At 45.7% G+C, this 17067-nt stretch overlaps 1 long non-coding RNA gene across 2 annotated transcripts in view; it reads right to left on the minus strand.

The window, feature by feature from the left end:
* Positions 1-1718: 1718 nt before the first annotated feature.
* Positions 1719-17067, minus strand: part of LOC129687198 (uncharacterized) — a 51220-nt gene continuing 35871 nt past the window's right edge. Inside the window, exons 3-6 of one of the 2 annotated variants that reach the window (XR_008721744.1) lie at positions 12537-12698; positions 10131-10310; positions 3333-3424; positions 1719-2258 (exon numbers count right to left, since the gene is read on the minus strand). This is a non-coding gene — a long non-coding RNA (uncharacterized LOC129687198). The remainder of the gene's footprint in view (positions 2259-3332; positions 3425-10130; positions 10311-12536; positions 12699-17067) is intronic. The other variant, XR_008721743.1, reaches the window with a different exon arrangement.

The following is a 17067-nucleotide window of genomic DNA, read 5'->3' on the forward strand; positions in this document are numbered from 1 at the left end:
GTGAGTGGAAGCAAGTGATGAGAACTTGCGGGCTGGACCCTGGCTTGATGGTTAAAGGCAGGGCACTAATCCCAAGGCAGGTGTAAGCAGATTTCCACCAGCTAGTGTGGGTGGGGTAGGGTTCAGGGGACCTCCTGACCACACAAGACAGGCTGGTTACCTTCTCCTACCCTTGAACCATTAACAACAGCCAGGGCCAGGAGGTGGGCCCAGGCTTTAAAGCAGACCATCCTGCCACTAAGCATTCTCACTGAGGTCAAAGCAGAATCCTGCCTCTATGCGGCTCTTGCCCCTGGAACTCAGGAGCATTATGAGAGGGAGGGAATTCCATCCCATGGTACCCTTTAGCCCACAGGCATGGCTTTCTACATAAGTTTACATACATCTAGTCTTGACTGACAGACTCCCATTCAGGTGCATCAGTCCTTACTGGGTGTGACTGGGTGTGGCTTTGCTACTCTGTCTCAGGAGAAATGGGCCCTAGGAGTCTTATCAGAGTGAGTATAACCTCTCTTCGGTTGATTTGTTTATGTCTGTGATGCTGGGAATTGAACACATACTAATACAGAGTTCAAGTGCTCTACCGCTGAACCACATCGTCACATCCTCAGTCCAGAGGCCTCCTGTCTTCATCCTAAATCAGGGGTCCTTCTCCATGCTCTGGGCATGGGAGAGATGGCAGAGTTAGAGTACTCCTCAGGGTGCGTCCTGAGCTGGATGTATTTGGACACTGGCACTGGCCTGATCTGGGCACTTAGGGGAGGCTGAGACCTAAGTCAGCCAGGGTTATACTGGCCATATCAGAACTCTGATAGCACTGTCCAGAGAAATCCCCCAGGGAACTACAGCTCCTGGCCCTAACGTAGCCTCTAAGTTTTCTGATGATAGATCATAACTGTATATCTTAACCCTTTTGCAAAATATGTCTGTATACCCATTAAAGTAAAATCCACTATAAAACCTAAGTTAGGAAACCTCATCTTACCTACATAGTTGGTTCTTATGTAACTACTCTGGGCCCTAAGAGTTTGTATAATTTCTCTCATTTAATCTTCACCACAAATTTATGAATTTATGATCTTGGTGACACTTTTTTCTTTTCCTATTATTCTTATTATTATTGGTATTGTATTATTTTCCGAGATAAGATCTCACTTTTTTTTTTTTTAATATCTCACTATTTATCCCTTGAATCTTTTTGCTTTGGCCTCTGGAGTGCTGGATTACAGGTGTGCATGGCCACACCTGGCTCTAGGTACCGTTATAATCTTCATTTTCATAAGTAAGGAAATTGGGGTTTAGAGAGAGTAAATAACTAAGGTCATACAACTGGTCCTTCTCCCATGAAGCTGGGGAACGTTCCTCCGTCAGCTGTGGGGAAGGTCTAGCTACTGAAATGTTGTCCCTCACATGCAACCTAAATGTGTCCCCAAAGATAATGCTGTTCCTGTGTCTGCTTCCCCCAGCACCCCACAGAGGCACCTCCAGGACTCCCACCCTCCTGGCTCAGTTGTTAACTCCATCATTTCAATTCCAATATTTCTCTTTCTGGAAATAATCCGACACGTCTAACTCTGGCCCCATGATCAAGGACAGCTAAGAATAAGGCTAAACACAAAACCCCAAACTCGCTTAAAACATTATGCTAACGTTATTATACAGACTGAACATATTATATTTAGAAACATATATGTATATACATATATGCATGCAATAGCAATTAGTGAAAAAAAAAAGAGGCCATGGGTTTGAAAAAGAGCAGGGAAGATTATATGTGAGGGTTTGGAGAGAGGCAAGGGAAAGAAGAAATGTTGACATTATAATCTCAAAAATTAAAAGCATAAAAAAACATTATGTTAAAATTGTTGCATTTTGGCTTTTTAACTCAACTGCAGCTTTTTGAACACGAACTTTGTAGATGTCAACATCTTGTTGCAATGTCAAAGGGTTGGACATGACTGAACCAATCTACAACACGAAGCACTAAGGAAAAACACCTCCTCCAAGTTACTTTGACTCCAGATGGACTGGTCACCCCCACTGTCTTATGCTGGCAAGGAATTGTAGATCTGAGTACTGCCTGAGAAGGGGCTGCTGAAGAGTTCTCCTTTCTGAGTCCAAATGGCAGGAACAGTGTCAATGCTGTGTGAAAGATGCTCTTGCTCTGAGAATTCTCTGTTCTCCCGGCTGGAATGTGGCTTCCCGAGGGCAGGAGCTTTTGCGAATTTTGTTCACCGCTGTAATTCTTACAATTGTGCCTAAAGCATGGTGAAAAGTACAGTCATTGTTGAGTGAATCAGTGCTACAGTTTCATGTCTGGCATTACTACCATGGTTACTATGTTGTGTTTTAGGGGGGAAGGGAGAGTGACTTCCCAAGTCCGTAGCTTTAAATTTTGTCTTCTTTTACCCCACCAATAGTTTTCCAATTATTTTTGATTTGTGATTTTTATTCGCAAGAGGATAATTTTAATAATGCCTAAGGCCTAGTGAGTAAATACTGCTGAAAGGACCCTGCTGTTTGAGGTTGCAATCCTCCTAGTCCAGATAGCCTTTCTGAGCTTGGTGCTAGATGGAGGACTCCCTCTGCCCAGCAGGGCCTCCTACTCTCTGCCTGAGCTCATCTGGAGAGGGTCTTTTAGGCATAGATGCCCCTAGTCTGAGATACGGCCTTAGAGACAGTTCCCTGCTAGCCCTCCCCTCCCGGCACCTATAGGATAATTAGGTAGCGTGTTCCCATTCATATGATAGGAGTGTGCTGCCAAATGCAAATTAAGCGTCCTTGACGTGCCTACTTCCACCCAATTATGTGCGCCTACCCTGGGGGCCCCACCCACTCCCCAAGGACTCTACAGCCTTTGTTCTTTCTGAATAAAGTTTAACTATCTCACTGAAGTGGTTCCTGGAGGTCATTTCTGTTGTGCTGGAGGCCTTCTGAGCCCTATGGTTTGCCTTCTGCTCATCCTGCCCTTGTGGTCTGGTGGCCAACAGCCCACACACACAGGGAAGATGAGACTCACAAAATACTATTCATGTTCAGCCTTATCAAGGGAAATATGTAGGAGCCACTGAGTTTCTAGATCTTCCCATCCATGGAAAAAACATCCTGTGGCTTTCTACTTTAAATTTTGAACTTAAGCCTGGCAATGGTGGTACACACTTTTAATCCCAGAACTCAGGAGGCAGAGGCAAGGGGATCTCTCTCAGTTCAAGGCCAATCTTGGTCTACAAGGTTCAGTTCCTGGTCAGCCAGGGCTACCCAGAGAGACCCTGTCTAGAAAAACAAAAACAAACAAACAAAAATTTAACTTCGGCCACTGAGGTGGTACCTACCTGTACTCCCAGTGCTTGAGAAGAGTCAGGAAAATCATGATTTCAGCGCCGGCCTTGGCACATTGCTTGAGCTATATGGTGAGACTCTATCTCTAAATAAATAAATAAACACAATTATTTAAATTAAATAAAATTTGAGGTTAAATTCAGAATGTAAACTTGCCAGGAAGCAGCTAGTGGAGGAGAACGTTGGCCTTACTTTTTTCTATCATAGTCATATACTATCATGTACACAAATAATACAGTCTCATGGTATTTCACTGAGAAAACACAGGCAAGCGAAGCAATGAAAGTAAAAACAGCTACATTCCCACCATTTAGCTGATACCATATTTCTATTTACACTGTGGATTAGTTAAGATAGTTCCAGGAAGGATGTACATGGTGAGAACGTGAATGGAAGATCCCAGCCCAGCTCAGGTTTACTTGAACAAAGAGGAACCCACAGACCTGAGCTCAGGAGGACACAACTAGTCCAAGTGAAGGGGTGGGGTCACCTCTAGGTCATATCTCAGCATCTGACCTTACAGGGTGACCCTAGCAGTGGCAGGAGCCTTGGATGGCTGTGAGGAAAAGGACTTGGACCTGGCTGAAAATCCTAGGTTTGACGTAAAGCCATTCTCATGAAGTGTTCCTAGAAATGGGAGTGCCTTTTCCTGAGAATCCAAAGTGATAGTCTTGGAAGATTCTGCTCCAGGATGAGTCACAAGTTAGGAAGGCGCAGATTGTGTGAGCCAGGCTCTGGGAAGAATGAGAACAGCAAGGATGGGGCCACTGTGGTTTCTGGACTGTCCCCTGGTCCACCTCCATCTAAGAAATGATTTCACAGGGTTTGTGACTTGCAGCAGGAAAAGATGGAGATCCATCCTTGAGTGACCCAAGGCCATAGCCTTGAGCATCCATGTCTGTAAGCTCCACTGTATGGGATCTCTGAGAACTCCAGGGCATGGGCTGAACAGCTCCTATTTTTCTTTAAAGTTAGTGCAAAATTTGCATCCTCTTCCCTATTTTTCTCCCTTTGAAACAGTTGCTCACTATGTAGGCCTGGCTACCCTGGAACTTGCTGTGTAGACCAAGCTGGCCTCTAACTCACAAAGATCCCCCTACCTCTGCCTCCGGTGCACTGGGATTAAAGGGGTGTGTTACCATGTTTGGCACTTCCCCCTATTATATCTCAATATTAAAGCAATTTCTTAAAATAAAATCTTCATGTGAAATTGGAGTTCCAGGTAACCAGCACAAGACATTTTGTAGAAATACTGTTCCTGCCCATTTCCAGGGTGTTCTTACTCAGGTCATAGCAGGGGACCTGGGCCTACTGGCATGCTAGGCTCACTGGATTGGGACACAAAGAAGCTAACATTCTTGAGATGCCAACTATGGGCCACCTCAGGTGCCAGCTGTTTTATCTACATGGCATCAGTGTAGTCTTCAGGGGCTACCAGGCATGGCAGCAGCAGGGTACTGAGCTTGAGACTAGACAACCTGTAGTCTTCATCTTGAAATATACCCTTAGGAATTTCATCTTTGTGGGGGCTTTTGTTGTTAGTTTTCATTGGGATTTTGGGTTCGTCATTTGGAGTCAATCTTCTGTAGCCCAGGCTGGCCTTCAACTCCTGATCTTCTTGCCTCTGTCTCCCAAGTGGTAGGCTGAAAGGCATGTACCACCAGGCCTGGCTTGGCTTTGTGTTTTATGAATAATGCCTGATGGAACAACACAAGATGCAGCAGAGACTAGAGCTCTCCATTCACTTGTGCTCTTGTCTTTGGCCTCCTCTCCTCTTCCCTTACCTGCCTACAGCTGCCACCCAGTGAGGGTACCCAGCTTGGTAGGGGTTTGGATGGAGGCACAGAAAGCATTGGGCCTTCATGTCAAACTATGGGGCAGGCCTCAGGTGTAGACTGTGTGAGTCTACACCTCAGCTACGAGTACTGAGGAAGTGTAAGGTTGAATAGCAAAGGTTGACTACCCATTGCAGGTGAAGGGAGGCTGTGGAAATGGTTGTCCTGCTTTGTGAACTAGAGCCCTCTACCTTTTAACTGGTGCTGACCCTCACAAATTATGTGGCTGGCCCTTGCAGCAGGCGCCTCAGAGGAAAGAGACCCAGGACCAGCCACTATGATGTCTCTCCTACTGCCAATGAATGCCTCTTTCTGGAAGATCACTGGACCTGATATTCCCAAGATCTTTTGGGCAATAGATTTCTTTGTCTCCTAGAATAGGGGTGGGTGTAGCACCCTCCTCGTTCCATCCGATCCAAAGTCTCATATCTTTTTGCCCATCTGTGGGTCCAGTTCCATTGGTGGATGTCTGGCAACCTCTTAAAATATCTGTCATCAGTGCTGACCTGTCACACTAGATTTTGAGGGTGTTGGAGAAGGCCCAATATGTAGTTCTCCATTCTGCAGTTCCCATATTCCATTCTGGTTCTTGATCCTGTCTGGCCTATATGTTCTTTAACATATGTTATGTTCTGAAGGACTTTCAATCAGTCAGGCCCCCTTGCAACTAAAGATGTGGCACACAAGAAATACTGTAGTCCTTCCCAAGGCAAATTAAACCCTTGCTGCTTATTCTTGGGTTTTGTTTTTGTTATTGGCTTTTTTTTTTTTTTTTTTTTTTTTTTTTTTTTTTGTACAGAACCTGTTTTCTCCAGGTCTCAGGACCCTAGGGTCTGAGTAGCTCTGCCTAGCTCTTTCTTGAGACACCCCAGGGACAGATGGCCACCCACGTTGTTACTGCTGGGGCATGTTAGGATGATCCATGAAGAAAGAATACCCATACCATATTATTTTAGGATAACAACCAGTTAGAAAGATGTCATCACTCTGGGCTTGTTTAATCTTTTAAATTTGGTGGAACTCTTAAAAAAGCACAGATTACAAGGCTGTAGATTATTCACAGATGTCTGAGACCAGTTGTAGATGTGATTATTCAATGAAGGGGTTATTTGAGCTTCCAATGGGGTGCCCATGATGTCCATGGATTCCTCCTTATGCTAGCCATCCAACATCCTCAACACCTTCTGATCCTCTTTCCTTGGTGCACAGAGAAAGTGTGGGTGTGTATGGTGGGGGTGGAGCGGGGTGACACAATTGAGCCATGGGACTCGAGCCCTGGAGAGCTGATTTCATAATACAATTATAAGAGGTGGCCAAAGGGGAATCTAGTGTGAACTCACTGAATACAGGTTTAAAGGTGCCTCCGAAGTGGTGTTTCTGGGGGGAAAGCAACAGTGGCTCCTCTAGAAGGAAGCAGACACACCCTTCAGTTGTCATTTTGCTTATGTGCATTTGATTTTATTTTCTGCCGTGAGCTCCCATTACTGGGGTTACAGATATGATCCGTGATGCCCAGTTTATGTAATCCTAGGGAACTGAACCCTAGCAGGCACTTTACTGATCGAGCTACATCCTCAGCTAATTATTTTTGCGTTCACGATTTATGCCTCTAAAGTGTTAGAATTACCTAAATATCTAATGATAGCATTTATTCATAAATCTCTGTTTCTCCACATTAAAGAAGTAGTTTTTAGAGGCCAGATCTGTAGCTCCAGGGTATTTGCTTAATATACGTAAGATCCAGAGTTCAACCCTCAGTATGGTAAAGAAAAGTAAAGTTATAAAATAATGAGTTGCCTGTAGGCCTTAATACACGGAGTTTGCCGAGCATGGTGGCACATACTATAACCTCAGTATAGAGACTGGATGATCAGGAGTTCAAGGTCATCTTCAGCTACATACAGAATTCAAGGGCTAGAGATCTTGTCAGAAAGAAAGGAGAGAGGGAGAGAACTAGATGAAAATAACTGAAAAGTTAGGGGTTGGTTAGATGGCTCAGTGGGTAATGCCTGACAACCTCAGTTTAATCCCTGGAACCCACAGTGGAAGAAGAGAAGAACTGATTCCTGAAAATTACCCTGTCACTTCCAATGTGTGTGCGTGCTTGTGCGCGCGTGTGCACACCCACACACCCACCCACATACCACCTACCTAAATGCCTCATCCCTAAACAACTGAGAAAACTTCTCAGAGATGCTTAGGAGTTGCTGTGACAGTTAGAGACGCTTAAGAGTTACTGTAACTGATAGGCATTGCTGCACAGCTTAGAACTTGGTCCTCCCTCAGAAATACAACGGCTGGGTTTTCACTGTACTCAACTTTTCAAAACTACGGAGCAGAAGCGTGCAAGCTTTTCTTCTTAAGCACCTGAAGCAGCAGGCACCTGCCAGGTGGAGAATGGAGATGAGAAGCTCATCCTTTTATTACCTCTGTGTGTATGGGACAGACAACACGGGGGGCGGGGGGTGGAGAGTCAAAGGTCACTCGCTCATAGAAAGCACTTGACCATGCAGGTGGACTGCAGGTTGCCATTGTGATGCTGAAAACATCAACTCTGGTCATCCCACGGCTTTCCTATTTACTATCTTTAAATTTTACAGTAGTCCACAGTTGCTGATTTTTCATTCAGAGAAGAAACCGGAAGTGGCCCCTTTTGTTTGCCAACCTAAGCAGCACGGAGTGTCTGCGACGCTCCATGGTTTGCCGAACCTTCTTAGCCTGCCCCAACCTGGAATGATCACGCTTCAGTATTTTCTGTAGAGCTGTCAAACTGCTCTGAGACAAAGGAAAAATAACAGCAGTGCAGGGACAGCTCTTTATCAGCCCCTCCATCCACAGCTCCCCGGACTGATTCCATCCCTGGTTCCCTGCTTCTCCATCGAGCCTCGATTGTCCTCCCCACCTGTTCCTAATGATCTGCGCCTCAGCGTCCTGTGTGAGGCAGGACCCACAATGTGCCTCATCTGCAATCCTCCTTCAAAGTGCCGGGATTACAGGCACCGGCACTACATGGCATCTCTAAGACCCACTCTCCTCCAGGGCTCCCTTCCCAACTCTCCTGCCTCTTCTGGGATCTGAGTCAGCAAGTAACCCTTCCATCTGACTCTCTGACCCTCTTATCCTTCCCTGTATCTGGTTCCTTCCTTCACCCTATAAACATAATTCTTCCCTATTCTAGAAAATCTTATTCTTTTCCCCTACCCAACCTCCCCTTGGAGCTTATATCCTGCCTTTGACCAACTTCTTGAAAAGGGTCCATGTGTTGTGCTTTTCAGTCTTCACCTTTTTTTTTTTTTTTTTTTTTTTCACTTCCCACCAAGTCTTCCTGCCATGAAGACTTCCTGCTCTTGCTAAGGTCACCAACCTCCTGCCCCTCCTGGCCCTCCTGGCCCTCCTGCCCTTCCTACCCCTCCTATCTCTCCTCCCTCTCCTCCCTCTTCTCCTCCTCCAGCTAAACAAGTACACTACTCTGAGCTACACCTAGAGCCCAGGCAATAACTTTTTCCTCATTTCAGTGCTGGAGACTGAACCCACTCATGACCTTGAGCAAGATGGACAAACAATCTACATCTCCAACCACCAAAGATTTCCTTGACTGTAAAATTATCAATTGATGTACGTTTGTTCTTCACTGGTGTTGATTGACCTCCTAGTACTTAGCCATTTTTGGTAACTACTCCTTAAAACTTGTGATGTCATTGGCTTTTCTGGTCTCTGACTTCTCACTATGTGGTTAATCCCTCATATTGGTGTACCCAGGCTTTCTGTTAGAGCCGAGCTGGGCGATGTTTCTGTGCTCCACAGCAAAACTCTTTCCAGCTTTGCTGGTCTTAAATCTGTTTCCTCTGAGGCGCCTGCTGCAAGGGCCAGCCACATAATTTGTGAGGCCCAGTACCAGTTAAAAGGTAGAGGGCTCTAGTTCACAAAGCAGGACAACCATTTCCACAGCCTCCCTTCACCTGCAATGGGTAGTTAACCTTTGCTATTCAACCTTACACTTCCTCAGTACTCGTAGCTGAGGTGTAGACTCACACAGTCTACACCTGAGGCCTGCCCCATAGTTTGACATGAAGGCCCAATGCTTTCTGTGCCTCCATCCAAACCCCTACCAAGCTGGGTACCCTCACTGGGTGGCAGCTGTAGGCAGGTAAGGGAAGAGGAGAGGAGGCCAAAGGCAAGAGCACAAGTGAATGGAGAGCTCTAGTCTCTGCTGCATCTTGTGTTGTTCCATCAGGCATTATTCATAAAACACAAAGCCAAGCCAGGCCTGGCGGTACATGCCTTTCAGCCTACCACTTGGGAGACAGAGGCAGGAAGATCAGGAGTTGAAGGCCAGCCTGGGCTACAGAAGACTGACTCCAAATGACGAACCCAAAATCCCAATGAAAACTAACAACAACAAAAGCCCACACAAAGATGAAATTCCTAAGGGTATATTTCAAGATGAAGACTACAGGTTGTCTAGTCTCAAGCTCAGTACCCTGCTGCTGCCATGTCTGGTAGCCCCTGAGACCCAACGCCCTTTGCCCTCTCCCCTTCCCCATCTTGGATTCTCTGGATGAGTGTCTTGAGTTTCATTGGCATGGTGATCAGGATTTCTGCAAAAATCTCCAAGCCATTAGGTCTGTGTGTATTTGGAGTTTGTGTGAGTCCCCTTCTCCCTCAATGGCCACAGCCATGAAACTTAATCCTTCTCTTGGCCCTCGTCATTTCTGGTAAGTGGGATAGTGTATTTTATTCATCACTGTTGTAGTCACTAAGGCCTCAGGTACCAATATAACGCTTACAACTAGCCTGTGTACAGATACCACCCAAGTCCATTTTGGTAAACCAGTGAGTTTTATCGGGGTTGCTTTAAGGAATGTGGGTGAGGAACGGAAGTGACACAAAGACAGCTACACTACCAAACGTGGGTGGTAGCTCACAAAAGCTGGGGACCTGCAGTAGACTGCATACCATACAGGCAGCTTAACAGATTGGAGCGTGTTCTTTACAGGTGCCTCGGTTGGTCTACACCTCTTCCAGGCAGGTTTGTTGGCTTCTGCTTCTTCTAGGCAGCCAGTCTGGTCTCCGAATCATCTATGCAGCTCAGCTGTACTTCCTGTGAGTGGGACTCTCTTGTCTTTATTGTTTACCCTGGCAAGAATGAGTTTAGTGAATCTGGTCAGTTTCAAGGACTTCCTGAGGCTAGTTTGAGATGTTTCCTTTCTTGATTCAATCTCGGGAAACTGTTGTACAACAGGCAGATTCTTCCTTTGTCCTTTTGATGTGGTTGTTTTATTTTTGAGACAGGGTTTCTCTGCGGAGCCTTGGCTCTCTAGAACTTGCCATCTAGACGTGTGCTATCACTGCCCTTCCCTTCTTTGTCTTTTAATAAACTGACATAGGGATTTCACTGCTGGGGTGTGTAATTGAGACCCTCATCAAACATACATTGCTGTCTATCATCACAAGCACAGTCATTTTTTTCTTTGTTGTTTGAGACAGGGTTTCTCTGTGTTGCCTTGGCTGTCCTGGACTTGCTTTATAGACCAGTCTGGCCTCAAACTCACAGAGAAGAGATCCACCTGCGTCTGCCTTTGCTGGGATTACAAATGTGTGCCACCCCACCTGGTTACACAGTCATGGTCATTTTATAGGTGGGAAAACAGAGACTTAACGCAGAGTAGCAACTTAACCATGGTGATAGAGCCAAGAAACCCCAGGTCCTTCTGGCCTCTTCTTTTCGTTTGAAGAACATCAGGGAAACAGCCTTGTGGAAAGGGAGGAAGCCAAGTGCTCTTCAGCACGGCTTGCTTCTAAACTGCTTCCCATTTCTCTGTCCTTTTAGATACATTTTCTAAGCCATAGAGAGAGAAACCGGATGCTGTTAAATGAAGGGCCCTAGTGTCTCTGCATATCAGCCAAAGAGCTTCGGGGAGGAAGTGTTTCTATAACAGGGGAGATGAATGGCTCCCAACAACACAAGTGGCAGCAAGGCTCCATGGTGTATCCTGACATAAATGTTGAAGGCTTTACAAGCAGGACCCTGATTGCAGGGGAGAAGCATCCTGCCAGAATCCCACAGCAAACTGTGGCAGAATCCAGCCCCAGCAATGGGCTCTTCATGGTCTTTGCATCAGTCAACATGTGTCACGCAGCTGCAGATAGCAAAGGATGACACTTGTAGGACTGGTAGCCATAGGCGTCTCAGCATCATTTTCCTTTAATTAAGACCTTGAAGCCATATTCTCCTTGGGAGTTGATTATATGTTTGCAAAATGGAGTTAACTCTTTGAAGTTTGAGATCTTGGGATCATGAGTAAGTGCCATGTCTCACTCCAATTTTGCTCCAGATTTGGCATGATGAATAGGTGGGAACAGTTATGGGAAGGTCCCTCTGGGCAAATTTAGTAACTGTATCTTTGTGGCCTGTGGAAGCTAGGGAAAAAAAAAAATTCTTGAGTGCCATGCTTGTGGAGCGCCTCGCCCTGAGGAAGACCTGGCTCTGATTGCAAGGCTAGCAAATGTTCTCTCTTTAGCGCCTTCAGTTAGCAGCCACTGTCCTGGTGTCTAGGTCACTGGGACGCTTCTTCCATATATCTGTGCTTTGTTCTGACCCTTCAGGAGGCCAGAGGGAACTTGAGACAGGAACACCAATGGTGGGACAGATGAGGTGGCTCAGTAGGTGAAGGTGCTTGCCACCTGTTTGATTCCTAGGACTTACATGGTAGAGGAGAGAACCAACTTTCACCAGTTGACTTCTTGTCCTCTGACTTCATATGCTATGGCATGCATGCGCGCTCGCACATGCACACACGCACACACACACACACACAAAGTAAACAAATAAAAGAGGAAGAAAACACAACAATGGGTCCAAACAAAAGAGATGCCAAGTTTGACAGCTATCCTAGCAGCCTTCTTGATTTCCTGCAATCTTCCAGTTGTTGGGCCTCAAGCCCACTTTATCTATGTTCAGTACTTCCCAGATCAGTCCCTGTAATCCCCAGGAAGCTTCACCCCTATCTTCCCCCACAGCTTGGTCTCTTCAGTCTGCCCCTAGCTCATGCCTGCCAGGTGGGACTTCTACATTCAACTCCTGAGTAACCTGGATTCCCCTTTACCCCACTGCTAGGGAACATTATTTACCAGGTAAATCTCAGAGAACTGGAGAACTATTCTCTCTGGACCACCCATCCTCCTCCTCTAACTCTGCTACTGACTTTCCTGCTTTGTTTGTTCATACCTTCATTTATATCTCATCAGGCACCAACACTGTCCTGAAGAGATGGCATTCTGATAAAATACAAGTGCAATGTAGCGGAGACACACATACTGGGACAACAGGCCACACTTTTGGTCTGGGGAGAAGCAACTCACTTTCGCCTGGAGCGCAGGATGGTGGTCATTTTAGGCACAGAGTTTCCATTCCAATTCATCTGGAGGGCTTCCTAGGCTCCGGGCTCAGTGATGTCTTCTGGGTAAGACATCTAGAAGGTTTGTCCTTTCCACTATCGTGGTGCTGAACTCAAGCACGGATGCCTAGGAACATGGGGGTATGGCGAGGTCTGTGGTGTCTTTGGAAGCCAGCAGGGTACAGACAACAACCAAGAGATGACATGTACTCTACCACACGTAACCTACACCATGCAGCCTGACAAACAAGCAGAAAACAAAACAAAAACCCTAGAAAGGAAGAACCTGGCTAGAAGGATCATCTTTGCTCTTCCTGAGCAAGCCTGACTATACACCTGCAGGAGATTTCTGAAGACCAAATTATTCTGTGGATGCCCGGGAAAGGAGTGTGTTATTTAAAGGATGTCCCAGAGCTGAGCGTGGCAGTGCACACCTTTAATTCCTGGGCCCAGGAGGCAGAAACTCTCTGTGAATTCAAAGCCAGCTACAAAACCTCTCTGTCTTTCCCTCCCTTCTCTTTCTTCTCTGTTTCTCTCTATCTCTCCCCTCTGTTCTTCTGTCTCTCATCTCTCCCCTTCTCACACACACACACACACACACACACACACACACACACACACACACAAACCAGTACATCTAACCAACTAGCTAGCTAGCTAATCCCTTTGTCATGCAAGCAGTACCTAACTCATTTCCTGCTGAGGTTGAGTTTCTGAATGAAGCTTTTCTTTAGCAGGACCAGTGCTACCAGGCAGAGGAGAGTAGATTATCAGAAAAATGCAAGGTTGCATCCTTAGGCTAGTCTGTATTCTGACTTACCCAAGCCCATGAGAACCAGCACCATGGCAGGCACTCGTGGAGCTTCAACACAACAAGTATTAGCTCTAGACTTGCTGGCCTGGCTTCTCCAAGGGAGAGCGTTTCAGCTTTGGATTAGCTCTGTTGTCAGCCTTTGTGTATGCCCTGCAAAACGAGTCTGACCACAGGGTCATGAAGACACTAATCAGGTCAGTGTGGGAAAGGTTGGCATCTGGGTTCAGCAGTCACAGAGGAGGACCTCGTACATAGCATTAAGTTCCTAGCTCCGGAGTATCACAGTTCGCTGTCGATTATGTAAGAACTGTCCTATGGGACAGCCCAGACCTGAAAAGTGAGCCCCAGTGGTCTAGTTCTTCCAGGAGCTGATCTGATTCAGCATCTTGCTCTGCCTTATCCAGTTCCTCAGCGATGCTGAGAGTCTTCCCAGAGCCAGTCACCCACATTCCACAAACAAGACAGGCACGGCAGTGATCCTATTGGCCCACGGGTAGGTGACTCTCCAGGGTCCTGGTGATAACCATCCTTTCTGCTGCCACTTGTGGAGGCTGCTGCATCATTGTCATTATCCCCTTCTTTAACAGGATAGACTTGATGCAGAAAACCCTGTCCCTGCCCTCCAGGATCCTGGAACGAGTTGGGAAGGTTTAACTGAGTTAGTAACAAACCTACAGATAGCAGAGCAGATGGTATCTATAGACTGTGTCATCAGACCCCACACCCACATCTGACTAGAACTGCTGAGGAGTGACTAGTTTTCACGAAGGAACCGATACTACTGAAGTGTGTGTGTGTGTGTGTGTGTGTGTGTGTGTGTGTGTGTAGGTGTGTGTGTGTGAGAGAGAGAGAGAGACAGAGAGAGAGAGAGACAGAGAGAGAGACAGAGAATCATCCAGTAGCCCAGTCTAGCCTCAGACTCACAGCAATCCTCCTGCCTCAGCTTTCCAAGTACTGGGATTTATAGGCATGTGTCACCATACCTGGTCTATCATCCTTCTTTTTAACAGCTTCAATAAACTGCACACATTTAAAGCCTATGATCTGACGAGTTCTGATACACATCTGCCTTGTAAAACTATTACTATGGTCAAGCCAATGACTACATCCATCACTTGACTACATTTCATCCTCCCTTAATCCCTTGCGTCCATTTGAAATCCTCTTCTTCCTGCCCCTCCTCCCTCACACCCAGTGAACCACTCATAGGTTGTCAGTCATTTTGGATTTCGTTACATTTTCTAGAATTGTTTATGAATGGAATCATACAGTATGCTCACGCTTTTAAGCCTGTCTCTCTTCATCCTACACATCATTCTTTGGAAATCCACCCATGCCATTGTTTGAAAAACCCATCGTTCTTATTGGTGAAGTAGGATTGCATTAACATGTACACAGCAGAATGTGTTTGCTCACATGTTGGTGGGGCTTCGAGTGGGTTCTAGTCTGGGGACTAGTATGAACAGAACAGCTAAGACTACACATTTACACGTGGAGGTGCTGAGTTTTTCCTGTTGTTTGGTTGGGGGTGGTACTGAGGACCAGGGAGGTCTCACACGTGCTAAGAAAGTGAGCTACACCCCGAGCCCACAGACAAGTGTTTAGGTGAACATCTGCTCTTACTTCATTGGTAAGGACCAGGGGTGGAATGGCTTGCCTGTGCGACAAGTCTGTCTTTAACCTTTAAAGAAGTTGTCAAACCGTCTTCCAAAGTGACTAAACAATTTTACAGCTCCAGCGGCTGTTTATGGGAGCCCCAGTGGCCCCAGGCTTTATCAGCATTGGATGTGCTCAGTGGTTTTAATTTTAGGCAAGTTGTTATCACAGTATCTCATTGTGGTTTTCATTTGCGCCCTCCCCATCTGTCAAGATGACCTTGAACATCTTTTCCTGTGCTATCTATGTGTCTTCTTTGGTGACACTCTCTGAATATTTTGCATTTCTAAGCTGAGTTGTTTGTCTTTTACAATTGAGGTGTTTTGTTTTTACAATTTTTTTTTTTTTTGAGACAGGCCCTCACTATATAGCTCTGATGGCACTTAAAGACCTACATAATTCAGGTTGGGCTCAAACTCATAATCCTCCTGCCTCAGCCACTACCAGGCTGGGTGGGTTTTATGATTGTGTTTTACACATACATCATACACCACACCATCACACACACAGTATACACACACCACACACATTACACACATATGCGTGCACACACACTCACACTGCATACTTATACACACACGCACACATACTCACACCACACACATTCACACACACTATGTTCACACAAACTATGCACGCACAGGTACACACACTCACTCTACACTCATTTGCAGATGAGTTAGTAATGAACCCACAGACAGCAGAGCAGATGGAATCCGTGTCATCAGACCCCACACCCACATCTGACTGGAATTGTTGAGGATCAGGACCAGGACTACTGCTTCCTCCCTATTTTTTTTTTCTTTTTTCTTTTCGGTGCACGCCTTTAATTCCAGCACTCCAGAGGCAAAGGTAGATGGATCTCTGTGTCAGCCTGTTTTATGTAGTAAATTTCAAACTATATAGTAAAAGCTTGTCTTAAAAATAAATAAATAAATGTCAAAGTTAAATTTTATGTATGTGTGTGTGTTCATGCAAGTGAGTGTGTATGTGTCTGTGGGAACATGAATGTGGAAGTTAACGGACCTTTACGAGTCACCTCCTTCTCCAGGTAGATGCAGGGATTGATCTCAGGTCCTCAGGCTTGATAGCAAGTGCCCTGACCTGATAAGCCATCTTGCCAGTTCAATTTTAAATTTTAGGCAGGATCTCACTTTGTAGCCCTGGATGGCCTAGAACCAGTTCTGTAGACCAGACTGGTCTTGAACTCACAGACACCTACCTCTGCCTCTCCTGAGTGCTGGGATCAAAGGCATGCACCAACACATGAGGTTCCAGTTTTAAATCTTGGTGATGTTTAAGTCAGTGAACTAATGTATTATACTTGATGCTTTTTGTGTGTGTGCAGTTTAGGAAATCTTTGCCAAATCCAATGCCACAAGGATTTCTTCTAACTAAAACTTTCAGTTCTCTTATTTTGGTCAATGATCCATTTTGAGTTGGGTTTTTTTTTTTTAATTTCTTCGTACCATATACATACAAATTCAGTTCAGTTGTTTTCTTTTAAGATTCCTGGTACTCTGAATCAATATTCTTCCTTCTCCTCACCAAACCTCTGGCTCTGCTGCTCTGTGAAGCTCTGACCTGTTATAACCTCAGATGGCTCCTGAACTCACCAGCCTCTGACCTCTTTCTGCACACTCCAGAATGTCGTGGAGACAAAGACGCATCTTCACCTTACTCCTGACATCCCTGGAGCATAATTTGGCATTGAACATGGGGAAAAAAGAGAGTGTTTCTCTGAGATCATCCCACTTTTATTTTTCTCTTTCTCTTCCCCTGACTATTAGATTGAGTCTCAGGTAGCCCAGGCTGGCCTCAAACTTAGTAAGTAACTGAGAGTGGCTTTGTTATCATGTCCCTTTATGCTAGGATTATCGTATGTGCCATCACGCCTGGTTTGCTTGGTACTGGGAATTGATTCCATGTTTTCCTGCATGCTAGACAAGCAACTGACCAACTGAGTTTTGTCCTCAGATGCCCCATCCTCCTTCTCATGATCACATTTATATTTCTGGTGCTAATT

The sequence above is a fragment of the Psammomys obesus genome, unplaced genomic scaffold (assembly GCF_907164565.1).
Source record: "Psammomys obesus unplaced genomic scaffold, mPsaObe1.curated_primary_1811, whole genome shotgun sequence".
Classification (NCBI taxonomy): Eukaryota; Metazoa; Chordata; class Mammalia; order Rodentia; family Muridae; genus Psammomys; species Psammomys obesus.